General features: G+C 40.8%; 1 protein-coding gene across 4 annotated transcripts in view; it reads left to right on the top strand.

Annotated features, from left to right (window-relative positions):
* Nucleotides 1-316: 316 nt before the first annotated feature.
* ENOX1 (ecto-NOX disulfide-thiol exchanger 1) overlaps nucleotides 317-22,893 on the top strand; it is a 350,623-nt gene continuing 328,046 nt past the window's right edge. Inside the window, exon 1 of one of the 4 annotated variants that reach the window (XM_056495979.1) lies at nucleotides 317-392. The gene's annotated coding sequence lies outside the window, so the exon portion shown is untranslated. Of the gene's footprint in view, nucleotides 393-557; nucleotides 611-786; nucleotides 1,129-22,893 lie in introns of those variants that run through there. The other 3 variants (XM_056496027.1, XM_056496009.1, XM_056495999.1) reach the window with 3 other exon arrangements.

Here is a 22,893-nt window from a genome sequence, read left to right on the forward strand (position 1 = left end):
GACGCCGTGACGGCTGTGCGCTCCCCGCCCTTCTCACCGCCCCTCTCCCCTTTCCTCCTCCTCCTCCTCTTCCTCCTCCTCCTCCTTCGGGAGCCTTGCCTCCCCTGCACACCTGCCTTGCCATTTGTCGGTGGCTTTGCTAGGAGGGGGGAATTTTCCCTCGGTCCTTGGCAGCATCCCTTCCCCGGCACACACGCACGCTCGCTCTCGCAGCCGGACGGGCAGAGCGCCGCGCTCCCGCGCTCGGCGGCCGCCGCCTCTCGGCCCCCGGCCCCGCTGCCCGCCGCCGCGGGGCGTCCTCCGCCTGCTGCAGCGCCGCCGGGCCCGCCAGCGCCCGAGGGGGGCGGCGGCGGCGGCTCCCGCTGCTCCGCGGCCCCGCACCGCCAGCCGAGGTAGGTACGGCGGTCCCGCGGCGGCTCCCGGCGCGGCGGAGGGACGGGAAGGAGGGACGGGAGGGCAGCGGGAGCGGGGCGAGACGCGCTGCCCCAGCCCCGCGGCGGCGCTCGCCTCGCCCGGCTCCCGCTCCGGCTCCGGCTCCGGCTGCGCTCCCGCGGGGCCCCCGCGCCGCCCCCGCCGCTGCCCCGCGCCCCCCAGGCACCGGCTCTTCCCGGTGAGTCAGAAAGTTTGCTCTCCTGGGCGCCCGGTGTTTGTTGTTTGGGGTCCGCCTGTTTAGGCTGGGCTTTTATTTTCCCATCCCCGCTAGCGGGCTATTTATTTATTTAATTTTCATTTCTTCCTTTTTTTTTTTTTTTTTTTTTTTAATTGCGGTGGCAGTGGCTGCTGCAGCGCGGGCTCCCGCGGCCGGGCAGCCCCGCTCCCCCGGGGCACACGCGTGGGCAGGCGGGCGGGCACCCAGCGCCCCGGAGCCGGGCTCCCTCCGAGAGCTGGGGGCTGCGGCTGCGAGGTCACCCCCTGCAGCTGGCAGAGCAGTTTGTGGTGGCAGCGCGGCAGGAGGCTGTCCCACTCCTCTCCTGTTTGCCCTCGTTGCTTGGGAGAGTGTTTTAAAACAGGTTTCAGTGAAGCCGTAGGTGACAGGATCGCGGTGTCACCGGGAGCTGCGCTCCGTTTTGTAACTAGCAGTGCTACTGTAGCGGGTTGTCAGCTGGGGAACAGCCGTGTTCGACCCTGGTGAGCAGAGGGATTGGTTGTGGGTCATGTCCATCTTCCTCCGCTTTCATCTAATTGCTAGAAGTAGCTTGCTGTTGTTCGGCGTAGAAGCCCGCTTGCTTTTTACTCTTTTGTTCTTTAATTCTAAATGTGGTTTGGTGTGGGCTCCTAGTTTCTGATAGGAAACTATCAGAAACTCTAGAGGTTGAGTAAATGCATCTCTGAGCAGGAGAGGCAAGAAGCTTTCAGGTGCTTCCCATGAACTGTGTATTTTCTGTGCTGTGTGTTGTCACTTTTTTTTTCTTAGCACTGGGAGTTCTGCTGTAGCATCTCAAAAGCTTTGATTTTTTTTTTTTTTTTTTTTTTTTTTTTTTTTTTTTTTTTTTTTTTTTGCAATGAACCTCATTCATTTTTTTTCCCCTCAAATTTAAAATAGAGTGATAAAATGCATAGGCGTTAATAAGTAAGTTGAAAGGACTTTGAAATGGTGCATCTTGTGCATGGTGTGAAATTGTAGATATACATAAAAGAGTAATAACTACTCTGTAGGTTTTATTTTAAACCTTCTTCTCTATGACTTTGTTCTGAGCTCTCTTCATCTGTCTCTCAGCTTTTAAGTCTGATTGTGTTTTGCAGTTGAGGTCTCCTGTCATGTTGTGGGAGTGCATTGGTAGGCACCCACATCTGCCTGGTTCTCATAATCTTTTATTCTCTCATTTTGCAAAGACTTGCCATGGTCAAAAGTATGTGAAATTTACTATTGCGGCTTTCAATTTTAGATCGCTTTTCCTGGTGCTTTTGTTTATTTCTCTATTTGATTATTTATTTATTTATTTATGTTACAACCGGACAGGGAGAGTAGGGAATTGACTGGTCTGTCAAAAAAAAAAAGAAAAAAAAAAAAATTGTGTAAAGAAATTAAAGCACTGGAGCAACCTAGATTTGAATTCCAAGAACAAAAATTGGGGTGGCATGTGTGCTTGCCCGCACCAGGCGCTCTGCAGCATGTGGTGTTTACAGAACTTGCAGTGTGCAGTAGCTCTCCAGTAGTAAGAGAACGCTTTGTATCCTTGGAAGTGAGAGAGTCTTTGACAAGTCAGCAAAACTATAGATACAGTCAAGGAACGCTGATACACGTGTGAGTGTGTGCATATATAAATATCACCAGATTGCCTGAGTTCATTTTTCCTCAGTATAGTTTGTCTTCCTCAGCCTGGAATATATACATACTTTCCCCCGAATTTTGTGGCATTTTTTTACTGCTCTTCCCTTTGTGCATGTGTTCTAATGTTAGTCTTAATCTCACTGTAAAAAACAAAATATTCTGGTAATAGATTTAGAAGACTTTATTGCCAGGCAAACCAGGCAATAGATCATGAAATCAGACAATAGTATTTTGTTTCCTAGCAACCCCCTACTGCAAACAGAAAACAAAACGGTGGTGGATGCTTCCACATCATGATAGCTATATGTCGAAATCCCCAAGTAGTAGATGCTGAAGTACTAATTGTGCTGGGAGATTCACTCCTATTTGTTTCAGCTGCTTTGTTAATATTTCCTTTTTTTGAAAAAAGATTTGATGGGGTAAATGCAGATAAATGTTTAAAATTTCACTCTGGTCTCTTAATAATAATGTCTTTTAGAATGAAGAGTGCACAAAAATAAATGGAATTTTTGCCATTAAGTATGACTTGGAATTGTCTGTTCTTATTGCAGGACTGTTTCTAAATCCATGCTATTACGGACCCTTGAAAATCAGATATATCATCTCCTGTATCCAACATCCAATATTTTTCAGGATTTTGTGTTGTTAGTCATCCTTTAGCTTTGTGTTTTAAAACTATATTTATTAGAATGTATTGAAAGAAAAATCCTTTGTGGCTCCTAGGAATGGGAAGTAAAATCCTAAGTGCCTGTTTGCATTCTTGGCACCCAGCTCAGCCCTTCCAAGGAATCAGTGCTATCACCGTGCAGCAGGATTGGGTCCTAAGCCATCATCTTTCTAAAAGTGCTTTTGATAATGCAGTAATTCCCTTAGTTAGAGTGCCTGAGCACTGAAATGGCATCTCGACCCTGAATCAATCTGGGATGCACTTTGTGCACTGCCATCTATCTGAAAAAATCCATTAGTGCAGGATGGTCTGACCTGGGATGGGTGCAGGTGTTAGTGCTCTGGAAGCTGCTGGAGATGCTGAGCTGCTGTAGGAAAAGCAGGTGAGCAAGCACAGATTGTAAGTACAATGCAGCAGAGAAGTTTCTGTGCTTTTGTCTCTGTTTTATAGGAGAAAATGGCAAAAAGGTGTTTGCTGAGTTTTACCTACAATTCTTCACTATCCAGCAGTATTTACAGACATCACACAGTAAACTGAAACAGAGGTAGTTTTCCTATTGGTTGCATCAGTGATTCTGTGAAAGTGAAAATAATATTCCAGTCTGGGAAACTGTAAAATCACAAGAAGAAATTGCTGTGGGGAAGACAGCAAGCTCAGTCATGTATGCATTATTAAACAGTGTTCATGCTTGGCATGGGAAGGGTGTTCTCTGAGTGACTTAGGGGTTCACAGCATTATTTAAGAGATCCCATGTGCAGTCACAGACAATTTATTTATATTGCCTATAGGTATTTTCCTGGCTCATCTCAAATACTGAGGTACAAAAGGGTTACAGCAGATGCCACTTGAATAAAAAGGGTTGAAGTGGAATGGTCAGAGTATTATAATTCAGATAAACATCTGTGAGCAGCTACTTTCTTGTCTATATTTGAAATCACATATTTTAGTGCATGTGTAGATGGTTTATTTAGAACGTGCTAATTGAATTTTGGAAGGCTTTATGGATTGAGAGGAAGTAGTCATTTTCCAATTTTTCTTCTCCATTTCTTTCTCAGATGGCAGTACTCCCAAAACTTGAATCTTACAATTAGGTAGTCCACAGATGAAGCTTGATATGGCTGCCTAATTGCAGTCCCTACTTCGCCTCTGCCTGTGTTTGCCAGGCAGCAGAACGAGAAAAGGCAAAGAAAACAAAAAGTACAAACAAAAAACAAGGGGGAGAGAAAGGTCATGAAGTATTCTGTATATAAACAATGGAAGTCATTTGGAAGCGATTTTAAATGTTCTCCATGAAACTCCTTTTATGCCAGCTGCATTTGTTGCTGGTGGTGAATGTAAAGCTTTCATCTGCTGTATTGTGGGTTGGACACTGGTGGAGACAGCCACCCCATGACTCTAACCAAAGAACTTCCTCTCCCTTCTCCCCACTAAGGATCATCTTAAGAGGAGCAGTGTGTTATGTCCATTCCGATTAAAGGCGTTTAGGAGACAGGCATTTAGAAATGGACAGCTTTGTTCTCTCTCTTTACCTACACAATCATGGTTGTGGCTAATGAGCTACCAGGGAGTGTGCTGCATATCTTGCTGAGGTACACCAGCCTTTCCAAAATTTTCACAAGGCTTTCTTTTCTTATTATTTTTCAAAGTGGATACCGAAGTAATGAGAATATAGAGTGAGCTACTGCCTGTTTAAACCTATAGGCTTCATGGTTACTGTACTGAGGGGTATTTACAAGGTGTTTATTTCCTGTTCTTCTTTTAAGAAAGGAACAAAAGCATGATGCCACTTTTGGACTCTCTTGAAGCTTTGTTTTTAAAATCCTGTTACCATAAATCATTGACCTGTCAATTATTGCCAAATACAGAAAAGTAGACCGTCTAAGTGATTACAGAACCTAAGGATTTGATTCAGCAGAGCACTGATTTGCATACCCAACTTTTTTTTTAAAGTGTGTGCATCTTTACTTGCTGAGATCAACTGGATTTAAGAAAGTGGTGAAAGTTAAGCATGCAATTAAATGCCTTGTTGAATAGGGCAAAACCTTTGAAACTAATGCCTTTGCTTTGTAGTAAACAGAACTTCAGAACAATTCCTCCAGGATGGCAGAGTGAAGGGAGCAAGTAGGGGGAAAAGACAAGTTCTTGGGGCAAGGGGTATCAAATCAGGAACTTACTAGTGGGTGATAGTGGTGCTGAAAGGGATTGAGAATGAGTCTGGAATGGGATTTGATTACAGAAAAGCATGGTTTATACTTGAGCTGCCAAGGAAAAGGTACCATTTTGATGAACAAAGAGGTGGGATTCCCTTTTTATAAGAATCTGTTGTGAACACATGTGAAAACTTAAGGGGAAGGTATTGACAATTTGACTGAAGCTCAAAGAAGAGCAACAAAATACTCATGGGTCTGGAGGAACTAGGCTGAAGGGAAGTATTAGAAAATAGACATCTCTAGTCTGGGACTGACCATGGGGAGATGGGTTAACTACTCATCTCCCCAGAGGAAGTTAACATGGGGACTGCTTTGACTAAAATGTCAGACACAGATGTCTGTGTTTGAAATGCATTTTAGTCAAAGCAGTCAGATTTTTTTCCTGCCTTGTGCGAGAGAATACCTGGGACTAAATGGAGAAACTGAGGAAATAAAAGTTTAAGATGAATTCTGGGCTGAAACTCAGTAACAGAAAAATGTATTATAGCCTATATTAGCCTGGGTGTAGTGCACCCCCCTCAATTCTTCAGATGTTTAAAATAAGAGTAGGCAAATTGTTGGCAGGTGTACTGGAGAAGGCAATCCTGCATTTTCAAGGAGGTGAAGTACAAGATCTAACTGCCCCTTTACTTGCTTCTGCTTTGCTCTAGTTTCACCTAAAGTTTACACAAGATCAGATCTCAGGCTAGCCAGCTTTGACTTGGTTTCCAGTGCTGACACAGTTGTGTTCTGTGCTTTTATAATGCAGGATTCAGAACAGGGTCATCATGTGGGCTCAGGCTGAGTCAGAGATAGGATGGTGGATGGATGTACAAGGATTAGCTACAATTAGATTTTTAGTACACAGCTGTGGGTTAGTAATTTGTTTGTTTTCCCTTTTGGAAATGATGAGCATCTCAGGTGGTGTAGAGGGCACAGAGGTGACAGCTTCCTCTTTCTTGACAGTTTCTGCAGCATTTTTTTCTGTCATTTGAGAACACTTACTGCCATCAGGTGCAATGATGGATAGCAGGTGCTGCTCCTTTCTTCCTGTCCCCCATCATGATGCCCTGATCTCAGCACAGCTGTCTCCTGAGATCTGGCTAGTCAGTGTGCAGTGTAAGTCCTGATGACCTCTGCCACCAGTGGTGTATTTTCTGGGAGAGACTGAGAAAGGGGGAGAGACATAGAAATGATCTTTCCAAATGTCTCCATCATCCACGTAAACTGGGAGAGGACTTACTCAGGGAATGTGCAGGTTCAGGGTAGATTTAGATTCAAAGTATAATGACAGCTTTCTTGTGGAACCTTTTCCTGAAATAAACTTAATACACTGGTTTATTGCAATTCATGTTACTCAAAGCAAGCATTCAGAAAAAAAAAAAATGTTGTGCAGACTGATATCATCAGGGAATGTTTTCCAACAGCCATGCCAGTTGCAGAGGAGGAGGTGGATTTCCCTCTGCTGTGCTTTATGGATACCTGACAGCCAACTGTTTAAACAAGCCTATTTTGGTAACCATAAGGTAAAAAACAAGTCATCCAGAATAACCCTTCTTAGCATGTTGATGATTAAAACAGTAATCCTGCAGGAGTATCAGGAGTATCACATAGAGGGAAAGGCTGATCTGGGATAGAGCTAGATGGTGAGGCTGACCGTTGGTTTAAGTACTTGGCAGTGCAAGAAAGGAGTGTTTTGAAGTAGTGGAAGACAGATTTAGGTCTTCTGTGTGCAGTATAACGTTGAAAAATATTGGTTTATCTATTAAAAACCAATACACTCCCAATACACTCCAGGTATATGTAGAAATCCTCTGAGAGGTAAGCCAGGTCCTTGTCTCTGGGAGCTGGTGGATAGGTTGGTGATGGAGGTCTGAGAAGAGGTTCATTTTGAAGGAATGAAGTTGAAGGAAGCTTTGTTTTTTAGGCAGAACATAAGGATTAAGACTGAGGTTGATTGCTAATGATTGCTTCTGCTAGAGGGACAGTTTTTTGGGCGATAGATAATTTGTTTGTAGATGTATACGTCAGATAAATAGAACCCATACAATTGATCAGATGCATCAAGCTTGGTAGGTGCTGGTAATCAAATTGTGTGGATTGGTTTGCTTAGAATTGTTTGTGTGTGTTAATAACCCTCTTCTGTATAAGTGTGTCTAAGATCAGGCTTGTTGGATGGGATAGTTTGGACTGAAAGGTTCTATATAAATGTAAGATTATTATCTCTTCTTTGCAGGAAGAGGCTAGGTCAACAGTCATCTTAATTACAACTTGTTTCTGTTAATAGATCTTTATTTTTTGAGTTAAGTTAAATGAGGCTTTAAAGTGCTTTTATACAGGTACTTTTAACATAGTTACCTTTTAGGATGTGGGGTTTTGTATACTGGATCTTAACAATTAACACTTGTGAGGAACAGTTTCTCCATGTCTAGAGTGGATAATATACAGCTATTCTGGTAAGGCAGGTTGTCTCTATGTAGGTTTTGAAGGGACTTGTGCCCTACACAGTGTGAAAATGCTTCAGGACATAACAGCTCTGCCTGGAGTAGAATGCAGTGAGGATTTAATAGTATTTTTAACAATTCTGTTTAGATTTATTCATTCCTTTTAGGAAGCATTTTGTCAGGGAAGCAAAGAAGAAATGAAATAGAAGAAGCTGATAAAGGCGTGGGGTGAATTTAGGGAGGTGGATTGCAATAACCAGAATGAGAACATGCTCTTAGAACGAGCACTGGCTCTTCTGCCCTTATAAGAAGTGTTTCAGCAATGACAAATAAGTTTGTTTCATCTAAAAGCAGAAGATTGCTTCCTAGTATTTTGCTGGTCTGACATTCTGTGAAATTGTGTTATATCCTAATTCAGTGACTGTTCTGTATATAGAATAAGAGCTTGCTATTTTCTACCAAGTGAAGCATTCCCTCTCCTTCTGCAGGGTAGAAGTATTTTGGCGTTAGAGGTCCATGGATTAATCTCTTCTGATGACTTTTGATAGATGTTGGCATGACTCAGAAGAGAGAGCTGCATTTTCTGAATAAGCGATCTGCTTAGTTTAGGGTTTTTCTCAGAGGTGGGACCTTTGCTTAGTGAAATCTGCTGAGATCACAGCACAGGGTGGTGTGGTTACTGACACATCAGAGTGGGGCTGTGGTCCTCTGCTGGCAGATATGGCTGTGAGCAAGCACTCTGTGGATTTTCTAGCTGTAAAAGAGTGGTCTGTGCATGTATCCTCAACCCTCCCACGCACTTGTCCTTCTGGATTCTACTGTCTTCAGGCAGAGCATAAGGGGAAGTACTGGTGACAGGCTGTTCCAAAAGAAAGTTGATGATTTAAAGATCTTGGAAAGTACATTTGATTTAGGATCTTCTATATGTTGTCTTTATGTTAATTTGCCTAAAATGAGCATCTCTCTGGTTAATTTCATTTTAGCTAATGAAGGCACGCACCCTTGACCATTTTTTGGTTCAAGTTTTTTCATGTCTTCAGAGTAAGAGGAAACACCATTTGTGCTGATGAATTATTTTCTGCAGTGAAATCTCCCATTTCATATGAACCAGAGAGCCATTACCATTTAATTCACTGACAGCCTGTGAGGGAACATGCCATTTCAGTTCCTAGAGGGACCTGGTGAAACCTGAGCAAGAATCTCAGTGTGCTGTGGCCAATCTCCTTAGCTACCCAGTTTCTTGTCAATTCTGTAAGCTTAACACTATTATGTAAAAGCATGTGAAACCAGGTATGGTGTGTATGTCATTAGTTGGGTTTTTCAGTTTTATTCTTTTTGATATGCCTGCTTAAATTCTGTATCATTTTACAGAACAAATGTAATGTGTAGTTTATATTGTTTTCTTTGCAAAAGAGAAGGGAGCTGTAAATTCACCTTACGAAGCAAACTATTAACATTTTTTTTAAGTAAAAGGAGGCTGGAAAATTGGAATTTCTTTTTCAGTTTCTTGGAAAATGCTAAGGGAGATTATATAACTGCATGAAGTCTCTGGGGAAAAGGAAGAAGAAGCCTTGCTGATAATGAAAGAAACGAGTAGCTGCTTAATGTAATCCGCTCTTCATGGAAAGTGATGAGAAGGGAGAGAGGGGAGACCTGCACAGTCAGCCCAGGCTTCATTTGTTCAAAGCTGAAAGTAGGCAGCACATCTGTATAAGGCCAGCTTGCTGCTCTGACACCCATGCTTACCTTTTCCACACTAACCAAGCTGATTCTGCTCAGTGTTATATGCTACAAATAAAACAGAAATTATAAAAGTAATAGTTTTTAGGCTCATCTTGCCCAAGAATCGAGGGAGTAGTTTGAAGCAAGTCAATCAACTCACTGTAATCAAACAATTCTATACCTCAAGTATAAATGCTGCATGAGTGGCTAGGCAGAAAGGACTAGTGGTCATCTTGAAGTGATGAAGAAAATAAGTTTCTTTTGATTCTCCAGTGTCGTACAGACTACCCAATGAAACTGAATATTGATTTGAAAGCAGAAGATTGAATTTGATAATCCTGAAGATGAGATCCCTGTATTGTTGAACTGCAGCTTCAGCCTTGATAGCTTCAAGCTTGATACAACCTTTGCACCATTGAAGTACAGCTGTGATGATCACTGAAGTCACTGTTCTAGGTTTCAGTGGCACTTCAGTGTAATTTTATTGTAGAGGAATCATTTTGTTGTGGGGAGACAAAGAGCAAGAGCCACTCATGTTTTAAACACAAGGAAAATGAAGACTTCTGAGTTGGTGAGAAACCTCCTTTCATGCTAATACAAAATGAGCAATATAGAGTGAGATGTAAGCCTGTATGTACTGCCCTTTCAAAGACATTTAAATTCACTAGTTCACTGTTAAACCGATGAAGGAAAAGGGCAGTGCAAAACTCAAAACCAAACCTAAATGAAACAGCACTTCTGTTAATGCAGGGTGTTTAGTGAATATGAAGAGTGCTCAGAAAGTGGCTAGAAGCATCCATGCAAGACAAAATGCAGACCTTTGTAGTGCTCCCAGCCGTGTCTCTAAGGGACGCCACGGGATGGCTGTACAACAAGGAGTCGTTCTGTAAGTGCCTGAGGAGCAAGCCTAGTAGTGGCAGAAACAAATTGAAATGAGAACTTCTGAGGTAGGTTTGTCCTGATGCTGAGTTCATCTTGGTGAGAGAGAACAGTCTGTATAATTAGCAGTTGGCTGGAAACAAAAAAGAGTATTTATGCTTCCTTCCTTCAGTTACTCATGAACATCATCTGAGGAAGTTCTTATTTTTACTTTTGCCTCTACTCTGTGGTCCTCAATAATTCAACTTTGTTTAAACAGAAGTTGAATGTGATTTCTGTAAAGACTTTTTATACTGCATTATATAATTCTTTTGTATTTTTATATAAACATTAAAAAATCCCCAGAGACTCACCAAGGAAGTGAAAATTTTAGGAAGGCACGTAATGGTGGTTTCAGAAGGATTTCCAGCAGCTACAGCCTGATGATGCTCCAGTTCAGATGAAAACTTTCTTCATCTAACTTGCAAATAACTGACATCAGATATCTGAGAAAAATATTGAAAGAGGTCTCAGTAGCTATAGAAACTGAATTGCAAGATTAAATGTTTTATGTGAAGATGGAGGAAGGAGTCTGACCTACAAGGAAAAAGTCTACAATGCCCACAGTGAGTAGAGTAAAATAATAGCCTGAATATGTTGCCAGTAATAAAAAGTTTAGAAAGTTTTTTCTGGTGGCAAGATTGCAGAGGGATCCTAGCACAGGTTGTGTGGACACTGTGGGACTTTATCAGTTGAGGTCTTTAAGAAATTGATAGAAATAACTGTGTTGTCTCTAAAGAGTGCAGCTGATCCTGTTGCATGGTTGTTTCCAGCTTTTTTAGTCTGTGATTCTCACCAAGCCCTACAGTGAGTGGGATAACAGGAAGTGAGACAGTCAGAAGGAGCATGGTTTCCTAACTTAAACTGAAATCCAGATGATCAGTCTGTTACCCCTGTTTGTGTCAGAACAGTGGAATATAGAGCAGTTGAGTTGTAGGAGATGCTGGCAGTTGAACATGGATACTTCAGGTTTGAAAATTTTCTTCCCTGTCCAGCTAAGTGTGGGGCGTTTTTCCATGTTGCATAGTTAGGCTTGAGACATTTTGATAAATTCACTTTGTTGTGCATGATCACATGCTAACACAGCTTGAAATTCAGACCTGGCTGGTGCAAAACCATCAGGAAGCAAGCACAGCTGGAGATAAAATTAATCTGTCTTCAAAATGTAGCCACGTCCCAAGTTGTTAAGGCACCCCTGAAAATAAACTAAAAGAATGGTAGATCTTGTTATCTAGAGACTTATGACCCAGCTACTGTGTTTTGTGTGTTTTGAGTTGAATGCTTTCAGTTTTGGACCATGTTGGAGAAATAATCACGTTACAAAATTAGTTTGGTAGTCTGCGGTTTGTGTTTTTGATAGTAAATGCTTTGTGGACTTCTTGCAGTGTTTCCAGTGGCTGTCTTCAATCAGAGGAAGAAAGTTGCTTGAGTTCTGGGAAGCATGTGGGGAAAAGACTAAGATTCCATCAGACCCTAGTTTCTGCTTTTCTCCAGATGTTTACTCCATAACTAGTAGTAAAAGTAGCACGTAGACCAATAAAAACAACATAGTATGTTAGAAGTACCAGAATATGAGTCTTTTCGGCAGAGAATGTTGAACTCTCCTAGAAAACAAATTAGTTCCTGTGCATTATGTGTTCATGGAGGTTAACATGAGTAATGAGTCAAATGTTCTTTTAAGATGTATGGGGCCAGATTCAGATCCCCAGCGATTTAAATTTTGAGTAATTCAGAATATATTTATGAGTTATATTTCAATAACAGATTACAATCTGGTTCTTATTCTGTACGATTTTAATAAGGTTATAAAAGGGAAATTCATCTTCATTTTCCAAATGTGTAGCAAGTTACATAATTAATCCAATGTTGTCTTCGTTCTGGAGGAGGCTGTTTTACTTGAATTTCTTTGTCAAATACCATGCAGACAAGCTCATGTGGTGGTAACATTAACTAATGATAGAGTTATCCAGATATACAGTTCTATCATTGACTTGAATTGTTTTCAGTAGAGAAAGAACACGTTGCTGAAGAGAAGAAAGCATGCAATTTTTGCAGTCACTGTTCAATTAGCTCATATAACCCCTGTGCTCGTCATGCTTTGTGTAAGATCCAGGGTGACCAACTGCAGGTCATTTATGTGAGAACAAAGACCCTGGGGCTGAGAGACAGTTTATTAAGATAATACTGTGGTGTGAAGATCAGCTGTCACAGCAGTTGCTAATGGAAGCGTGTCTGTATTTATTGAATGCTTGCATAAATAAAAGTTGCTTGAGTTGGGATGTTTTGGATAGTAAAGGATGAGGAAAATAACCAGATAAAATGGTGATGGTGTGAGCACAGAGCTGACCTCACCTTGTTTTCTGCAGGCTCTCCTTTCATGCTGATGGCTCTGTGGATTTTCTGGTGCAAGGTTGAGTGCCTACCATTTTAACCATTGGATTCTTATAATTTTTGCCCTTTAATCCTTCACTTATATTCATTAAAATGAAGGGACCTTTGTCAGTTTTGGCCACTTTTATCCAATGTCACCCAAAGTTAGCAAAGAAAAGGGAGGAGAAACTGATTAATTTGCCAACAAAGCATCATTTAAGATTCATTCTCAGGAAGTAGGGCTAAAAAGTATTTTTCCCAGATGTTTCTCTTTCCAGATAGAAAAAAGAGAAGTTGAATTGAATTCTTTCATCCATGACAAAGACTACAAAGTGTGTTGTCACTTGCTGGCACCTCAGTGTATTTGTCACTAGGAAGCCCACAGCAATGTGCCATCTAAGTGGTTTATGAAAAATGGACATACAATCTGCTTAAAACAAAATAAACTTGTTGCTTTTATCTGTTAAAGCAAAACAAAGCTGCTCTTGTTTGCAGACTACTCGATGACCTTAGCGTGTGTGTAATGGCACTGTTACAAACCAAAGTAAGAGAAGCAAGTTCTTTGTCACAGTGTCTCATAAAGCATTTTCTGTGTACGTTTTTCTGCTAAAAATCTTTGGTAATCTGTCGTTAAATATGAAAGCTTCTTATTTCAGCTTTACAAGAACATCAGATTCTTCTCTCAGAAGCACAATGAAACTCCGTGCTTAAGATTCAGTTTTGCAAACCCTTCCCCCTTCTTGAAACATTAATGTGGAAATACACCATTAACTGTGAAATTCCCTAGCAGCCTTAACAGCCTAGAAGAGATCCAAACCCCAGGAATACTCAGTTCTCAAGAGCATTTGTACTGTCTTTTCTTAATATTCATTATATTCTAATAAGTGATTTGATAAATTCTTTTGAGGGTCTCTCCTATTTTTTTTCTCTCCATTCCAGTGATTGTTTTATTGGAGCAGTGCAGTATTCCCACTGGTGGGAAGTGGAACCCAAAATTCTCCTAGAAAGCCTTAAAAAATCCACGTTGTGGTGGTTCCTTTGCTAATTTCTTCGCCAGTCCATAATTATATTTTTTTAAGTGATGAATAAGTCTTTGACAGCTGATAGAGGAATTATTAGTACTTTATAGCATAATAAATTGCTTGCTAACTCAGCTTAGGTAGAGAAGTCATTCTTTCATATACATGGTGGCAGTAATATGTAGTACCTTGATGGGTTTTCTACCTCTTAATTCTCTTACCTAGTAAAGACTAGTCATCCTTACAAACCCAGAGCTGATGCTATGGTATGCAGTATCTCAGTGCAGAAAATCATTCAGGCATTGCTTCAGCACATCCTTAATCCCACAGGAGCTGAGAAGTTCTGGCAAAAATATCCCACTGCTTGATGGAGACAGGGCTGAACACTAAAATGAAATCAAATGAAACTTCATTAGCCAATGAAATTAATTACACTTACTTTTGTTCCAGCTCTGGTTTTTAGAGTAATTTTTGGGAGGGAGTGTAGAGCTGTGGTAGTTTGTTGTGGTTCATTTAGTTTGTTTGTTTGTATGGGCTTTTTTGGCTGGTTGATTTAGGGTTTTTTTTTATTTTTGTTATTTTTTTTTAATTGTAAGCAGTCTCTTCTGTATGCCTGTCTGTCTTTCACTTTTCGTCTTCTTTCATTTTTGCAATCCTCCTTTCTCCTTTTTTTTAAATGTCTGTCTGTCCCATCTCTTTTTACCACAACCTCTATTTCTTTTATAATTAAGGTATGTTATTTTCTGTTTAATGCACTCTCTTCTCTGTTGCTTTCCTTTTCTTTGCTCTCTTCATCCTTTTTACTTGCTTTTCCCAATATTTTATATTTTGAGGCTCTGTCCTAAAGATTCTAATTAATTTATTTCTACAGGGATAGAATTGTAGACTACTCTAGATTTCCTTTTTTTGTATTGTGCAAGTGAGAGAAATGTGCCTGTGTCATATGAAGTAAAGATGGGTAGTGGATGTAGCCCAGCAGTGCTGTATGGCCACATTTAATTTCTTTCTGTTCCAAGGCTTAGAAACTCAAGTTTCTCTCTTGAGTTCAGGGCTTGGGTAGGCTTTCCTGTCACTTTGCTCTCAAAAGTAATTTTCTAATAGCAATCTCTTTTGCTCCTTGCATTATATAGGATCAGTAGTATAAGAGGCTACCTGTGCCTCTTTAAGTGTAATAGTTTTGTACAATTTGTCAGAATGTCCATGTTTTTGCACAAAGAAAGCTTTGTTTTTATATAGGGATCCTTAATCTGAAGAAGTTGTTCCAAAGAAAGGGAAACTTGTGCCATACAGTATATTTATATTATTATTTAAGGATATTATTATTATTATTATATTTATGTTTAAATATTTTTAAGTGGGTAAGTCAATTTGAGAAATGTGTCTATGAATTGCTAAGGTCTGTAATCTTAAATGTTCAAGTAACATTCTCACATGTCTTAAGTACCAAAATTTGAGAGTGAAATAGGTAGTACTATTGGAAAGCTCAATGAGTGGTGAGTCAAAGTAATTAAGGGAAAGTAAATAATCTCTGAGGTTCTCATTCCCCATGAAACTAATTTTGTATCTTATCCTTCATGTATTTAAAAATAGTTCCCTGCTAATTCAAGATGCTTGTGTACTATGTCTGTGAAGAGCACTTCAGTCCTATTGAAGGGATGGCAGATTAGGGAGTTATTTGCAACAGACTATTTTTTTATGTTAAGAGACTTTCATTTGGGCAATCTAAGTGAACAAATCTTGCTGGAAAATTAGCTTGATGTACAGCAAGGCAGGAGGTGATCAGCCAATCGTTGTGCAAGGGCTTATGACAAGGAAACATCTGGTTTTGTCTTTAAAGGGATACAGATGACAGTACTTTCACAACAAAGATGAGCTTTGCTCCTCAGTCTAGTAGGGCCTTAAGTGTTCTGCCATACATGCTTTCCTGTTTTACCTTTCCTCTTTGGAATATAGATTATTGTATTTTTTCCCTAGACTGATAGAGTGTGCCCTGGGAGAGGAATGGGATGTATTGGACGGGCAGTTCTGCTCTGGAGCTGCAGTTCTGCTGTGCACGAGTCTGACAGGGGTCTGGCAGGAGAGTGACAGGATTGCACTGTCAGCTCCATCACTACCTTCAGAAGTTATCTTAAGAGGGCTAATAAATCTCTGTGACATGTCTCCAGGTTTCTGTGCTGAAGAAGATGAATGTAATTTCTTTATTTATTTCTGTGTGCATTCTGCTCATGGACTCCTGAGCTCTTCTGTTGCCCAAAGAGGCATAATGCATATGTAGATTTTTTTTTTCTTCCTCAGAGAGGTGCATCTGGTGAAATGAGGCAGCCAGGCTGGATTAGCAGAGGGGCTCCATTTGTGTGCACAGTGTGCATGAAGCGTGGAGGGAGCACAGGGCTCGCTCTGGCCATGTCACATAACTGCAAGGGTTAGCATCCCGTGCAGTAGGTGTAGTGCAGCCCCTTGGGCTCTGGCTGCCTGCCTCAGTGTCCTGAGGATCTGCTCAGTGTACAGGAACCCTGCAATTACAGGGCTCAGTCATAGCAGAGTTACATGCCTGAAGCAGACAGTATTCCCTTGCACCAGGTGAGGATGCATGTGTAGCCTATTAAATAAGGATGCTAACCTGTTTGATAGCAAATTTAGAGGAGCTGAAGATGGTCCTTTTTCTTTCCCAGGTCTGCAGCCTTCCAAGATGAGCTGGTAAAGCTTTTTTTTTTCTCTTTTTAATCTACATTAATAGAGGCTTTTTGGTTAATTAACTGCAGATCCTTGTGCAAACTTAGAAAGACTGGAACTTCATGCACGTGTCCTGCTGTCATCCTCATGCTCTCTGAAATCACTGAGGAGTTCAGTGCTGAAAAAGTCAGTGCTTGGCCAGAGCCCTGCAGATTTGGTGAAAGAAAATAAAAGTATCATTTAGCATTCTCGAGAGCAGGTAAACCTATTCAATGGAAAGGGAATTCTGTGACCTGTTATCTAGAGCAGGAAAGCTGCTTTTTATTAATCAATCAAACAAAATGTTGAAAATAATAGGAAAAATTACTTGAGGGAGGGAAAAGCAGAGTTAAGGAATATTAGTAGGCAGCTGGTACAGTTTGTGAAAATAGACTATTCTTAAAGCTTTCATAGGCTCTGTGTAGTGTATAGGAAAAAAATCTTTTCCTTTTTCTTCCTGAGAGAAGCCATGATTTTATCTCAGTAATTGAAAATAATGTCTGAAGTTGTTCTTAACTAAATTTACATGAACCCCTTTTATAATCTGTTGCTATCTTTCAGGGAATTTCTCAGTAAATGCTGCTGCCTGTGCTTGGATGGCATGATCCTATGTAGAAAACAAGTCCAAGCACATCCTATTCATGACTCGAAGAACAGCATTTCTAGCCTAATTATGGTGCCATTTGGCAGTGATGCTGTAGTTAAAGGTGATTGTTGGTGTGTCTGTTATAAATTGTGTGTACTTGAATGACTTCATTCATGCCAGGCAGAAGCCTGACTAGCTATTTACTTACTCATCTTTTTTCCTTTCATTAAAAATCCCTAAGTGAAGAAAAGTTCTGAATTTCTTTGGTTATACCTGTTAATCTATCAGTCTATTTGTTACAAAAACACTATGCTTTTCCTTCATTTCAAAACTTCCTTCTGCTGTGCATCACACTGGTTGGTGACTTGCATCACTCAGCACTGTGAGCTGCCTGTGAAAGAGGGGAGAAGAAACACCAGAACATATGGAATTGTCTAAGTTGAGCAATCTGTGCACAGTTATGTCTGCAAGCAGAGGTGGTTTCATTTGCCTCAGTTGCTGCGACTGGGCAATATTAGTATAAGGACTTCTTGCTTCCTGGAGAGCATTGCCAGGTTCCTCACAGTTCCATGAACACTGAGCCATCCCTCTGGACATCACTCAGGAGTCAGATCTGTCACACTTGCATTAATATACATTAACTGTTCTGTCTTTTCCTGCTGCATAATGACCAGTGCTAGATCTAGTTGTATTTCTATGTTTTTGGAAGAGATGGGAAAAAAACCCCAACTAGACTCAATTAGAAAATGCTTTTGAGCAGTTTCCTCAAAAAAAAGCACAGTGAGTTTTACAAAAATACTGGTTAATATGGGATTTTTCAAAACATCTCCTATTTAGAATGCTTCTTTTGTTTTTTGATTAGGCAAAGGGCCTTGTCTGACGTCTGTTGAACTTAGTGAGTGTTTCCTGAGTGACCTTCTAATGTCTGTTCAAGGCTGTGGAGGCCCCCAAAGTGGTAATGCTGAGAGGTGTAATTGGCCCTATAAATCTCAGTGGGTCATTAATTCTAAATCTCAATAATGTTAAGACCTGGATGCATGTAAATGAAGCAGAGTGATGAGCACAGTAGGAAGATTTATACAAGCATTTTCTTGCTTTGCTTTGCCCAGTAGTAGAAAGTGTATTGTTGGCTTAGAAACTTGCTTTCTGCCTTATAATCAATTCTCATCTATCACCTGTTTTTGGAAATTTATAAACACATCTTCCTGGGGAAGATGGTTGGGCATTTTTTTCTTTGCCTATCAGAAGGTAATGGAACATGATTTGTAAATCTCTGTAAGATGAATGTGAGATCCTCAATTCTAAACATTTAACTGGATAAAACAAATGTTCAAAATGTTATTGCACGTTAAAACACTTAGTCAGTGGAGTGGTATGGATTTTGCCCTATGTCTTTTGATTGCCAGCTGTGTGTCCAATCCACTCTAAAGTCCTCTTTCCACTTTCCCTTGGTACAGTTTGCCCTTCTTTGCTTCAATCCCCTGACATGGATTGTTCAGAGAGATAACCTTTTCACCATTCCTTCAAGGCCAAAAGACCCCCAAGTATCCTAGCATAAACAGAACACTGGGAGGAAACAGTTAAGATAAAAAAAAATGCAAAAACACACAAAGAATTTTAAAAAAATCAAGCTTTGAAAAATTAAACAGGCCATTTATGTGGGAAATTGACTATTGGTATTTTTATGTAACCTGAATTGGAATGGGAATTGTTTGATATCCCGTACTGTTCTGATATAACAGCACATTCAGGCTTTCTGAAAAATGTATTTGTCATCATATCTACCTCTATTTATAATTGAAAATAGAAATTATGAAAGCTTATTTCTTGGTCTCTGGCCTTTCTGTGCAAAGGCACGTGTATTGCAGTGCCAATTCTGAGAGACTTTGTTAGGGATCATCCTTACAAACTCTGCTCAGGCACTTGGCAGCAATGGGGGCTTAGGTGGGAGGAAAAGAACAGGCAGGGTTTGTGTGAGTGTGTGCAAGCACTTCCCTCTGTTCTTCAGGAACGAGTTTCAGTTTCATCTGTAATTTTCTGGCAAAGCATCGACTTTGACTGCAACTTTGTTTTTTGTACAGTGGATGCCATCAAGCCTTTTACTGTATCTGGAATAGTTCTGTATTCTGTTACAAATCTATCTGTGATCTTGTGTTGGTGCTGCTAACAAACATTAGTATTCATACACAAAATATATACATGATATACTTAACCTGCCTAAGCTAGAGCCTGACCCAAGGGAAGTGTAAGAGGACTTGAAATAGACCAACTGTTGAGTATTTCTGCTGCAGAGAGCATTAGGCATGCTTTGGTTCTGTTTTGAAACAAGAAGAACTAGGTCAGGATCTGGGATAATGAGAAAAGGTGTAGCAAGAACTTCTCTGCTGTAGATGAACCAGAATCTGATTGAGGCCAATCAGACTGTTCTTTGCAAAGAGGGATCAAATTCAGAACAGCTGTGAAGCTGCTTTAAGCCAAACCTGTACTTCTGGCAGAGCACAAGTCTGCTGTGGTTGCAGAAATGATTGATGTTTGAGATCAGCCAGTTGGGTTACACCTCAGTCGGGTTACCCTAAATATTCCCAAATAAAAGGTTCTACATATCTAACCAGACCACATTTACAGTTTTAAAGATTGGTACTTAATTTTGTGTGATAACATTTCTTTCTGCCATTTTTGTGTATTTGAGTTAGAATACAATCCCAGGTTCTAGAACTGATAGCATTTTCCCTGCTAAGAAACTTGTCTGGGGATAGTAGGCTAGCAAAACTCTATTTAAATTTGCTATTTAGTTTATGAAACCTTATTTATTGTCTTTCTGTCGATGCCACAGATTTTTTTTTTCAACTTAAAATTATGGTAGCATTGGATTTAGTGCTGGAAGATGTTTTTCCTTTTTCTAGGCTTGAGCTTCCATTTCAGAAATAAGATGAGGATAAGAACATTGACAGGATCAACACACTCCTCTGGATTGTCATTGCAGGCACGGAAAAGAGATGTCTGGTGGAACCTCACTTCTGTGGGCTCTGTGGTGTCATTCCCTTAAATGATGTGAATGGGAGAATTATCCCAGTGGTTGGTTGTTATGATCCTTCTCTCTGTAAAGGTCGTTGCTAATTGCTGTTCATCATTTTGGAGAGTCTATGTTCAAATATATCTTTGAATATTCATCTTCCATAGATTTGTCTAGGGGACTTAAAAGTGACAACAAGAGTACCTAATAAAAAAACCCCATTTGCACATAAGCATTTTCAGTTCTTAAAAGTGAAGGAAGGAAAGAAGAGGGAAAGTGATTTTCCTCATAATTTTCCTGACTTCATCTCTTTAATTCCTGCCTCATACCCTCCATTTCTGCTCCTCTACACCCCTAGTTTAGGTTAAGGAAAAGGGGTTTCTCTTTCTCTTTGTGAAAGCCAAGGAAAGCTCAGAAGCATTCATATCAGCTCTGTAGTCCAACTGTTTTCCTCTGTGTGCAGTATAGTATTTATTTTTCTTTATTCTATTTTAAAAATTTGTTGTCAGTTTTTAAGTGTTTTGACTGAATCTTCAATATTCTCTACATCAAAAATGTTGGTGTTCCTTTCTCAAGCTCTTAGAAAAACACATCCAAAGGGAGGAAAATGTATAGTTTGTTTCTTCAGAATGCTGCTATATTGTGATAAGAGTATCATTCTGACTAAGGTTTGATTTCTAATCTCATTTGTTTGGCTGCACAAACTTTTATGTTATATAAATATCACAGAGGATTATTTGCCTCAGTGCAGGGAAATTTTTCTTCTGGAAAAGCTTGATTTTCTTCAGAAACTCCTTGAGCAAGTTGATTTGGAAACTGTTGTATTTATGTAATCTCAGCATTCTGTTTATGAATTCTGGTTCAGTTGCTTTATGATGGGATGCCTCCAGCAATATGCAGTTGGAGCCTGGAGCAGGAGTGACAGATGACCATTAGCCTTGGTGGTGCCCACTGGAGTGGGGACTGCTGCTGCTGGACTCTTAGGAAAAGTCTTCAGCCAGATTGCTCTGCAGGGAAAGCAGGGGGGACATCCCTTATTTTTCCAGAAGCAGAATAAAGGAAGTTCATAAATAAGACTCTGTGGAACTTGCTGAAGTCCAGGAAGCTGGGCTGACTTCTTCAGGACAGCAGTTTGAGTGACTGTCTGTCCTAGAAGGAAGGAAATGCCCCACATGGGTGACAGGGCAACATGATGTGATTCAGTAAAGCCATTCAGGGGAAAAAAAGATCCCATCTTCCTGTTAAGTGTCTTGTTTCAGTGTTCTTTAGCAAAGGGAAGCAGAGAAATACAGGTCTAAGTCAAATAAAACTGACTGTGTTAGTTCTGAGCTTTGAATTCTGTGTGTCTGTAGGAACATAATTGGGAGAGAGTGAATTTTCTCTAGCATGCTGTTTTTGGTATCTTTGCATATCCACATCACATTTCTTTAAAGAAATAAAGGATGGGAGGGCTATCCAAAATGTATGTGAGACATGGTTCAGGTAGAGAGCAAGGACTGTCTAGTATAGACTGCTTGGGGACACCCTGGCTGGATGTGCTGGGACCTGGATACAGTCATCTGGGAAACTATCCAAACTTCTTGAAAATGTGTGAAAATATACTGTCCAAGTCATATCAATTCCCTTAGAAAAAAAAATACAGAATTTTACTGCCAATTGTGTTTTGAATTGTATAGATTGGGAATCTGTGCTCTTATTAATCATAGAATAGCAGGGGAACATAAGGATCATCTGGTCCAACCAACCTTTTATGGCAAAAGCACATTCTAAACAAGATGGCCCAGCACCCTGTCCAGCCAAATCTTACAAGTGTCTAATGTTGGGACATACACCACTTCCCTGAAGAAATTATTGCTGTCTGTGGTAGTTTTTGTTATGAAAAATGTTGTTCTTCTGTCATATTGTAATCTCCTCAGGAGTAACTTATGCTCATTACCCCTTGTCTTTTCAATGTGACTCATCGTAAAAGGGATCTCCATCACCTTTGTAGCCACCCTCTAAATACTGGAGCATGGTAAAAATTATCTCCCCTAAGCCTTTTTTCCTCAAGGCTGAACAAAGCCTCCAGAAAGGCTGAGAGAACTGCTTTTCTTCTTCTGCCAGGTTTCCCAGTCCTTTCATCACCTTTGTGGCCCACCTCTGGGCCTTCTCCATCCTGTCCACATCTGTTTTATTAGTGAGGACCAAAACTGAGCACAGTGTTCCAGGTGTGGCCTGACAAGTGCTGAGAAGATTGGGACAATGCCTTCTTTGTCTCTGCTGGGGATGCCCTTGATGATGCATCCTGCTGGCTCCTTTTGCCACAGCAGCTGCTCACTGCTGTTCACTTCTGCTTGTTCCCCAGAACCACCAGCTCCCTTTCCACACAGCTGCTCCCCAGCTGGGGGGATTCCAGTTTGTGCTGCACTGCTGGATTATACTTCCACTGTTGCAAGTTTTTACATTTGTCTTGGTGAACTTCATCAGGTTCTTGTTAGCCTACTCTTGCAGCCTGTCCAGGTCTTCCTGTGGAATGGCTCTCCCTTACAAAATGCCTGCTTCCCTGCTCAGTTTGTATCTTTGGCAGATTTCATCCAGGTGCACTTGATCCCATCATCCAGATCACCTGTGAGAACATTAAACAGCATTAGACCCAGTATTGATCCCTGGAGAGCCCACAGTTTGCCAGCTTGTGAAGGAGCTCTTTACCATCACCCTCTGAGTGCTGGTGGTCAGCCAGTTTCCCACACCACATGGACCACTTGTCTAGACCCCAGTGCATCAGTTCCTCAAGGAGGAAGCCATTGGATGTCACATCCTGAGGTGTCTCCTTAGACCTGAGATCACCTCTGGTGGACATGCAGGTGGTTTGGAACCCAGCTCTTTCCAATGCCCGCCGATGAGAGACTGCAGGAGGCTGTTCTTAGATGTTTTCATAGTTGTTTATTGTTCCTTATCTTAGGAATGCTTTGTCCAGCGAACAGCAGTCTGCTCGCCAGACG

The sequence above is a fragment of the Oenanthe melanoleuca genome, chromosome 1 (assembly GCF_029582105.1).
Source record: "Oenanthe melanoleuca isolate GR-GAL-2019-014 chromosome 1, OMel1.0, whole genome shotgun sequence".
Classification (NCBI taxonomy): Eukaryota; Metazoa; Chordata; class Aves; order Passeriformes; family Muscicapidae; genus Oenanthe; species Oenanthe melanoleuca.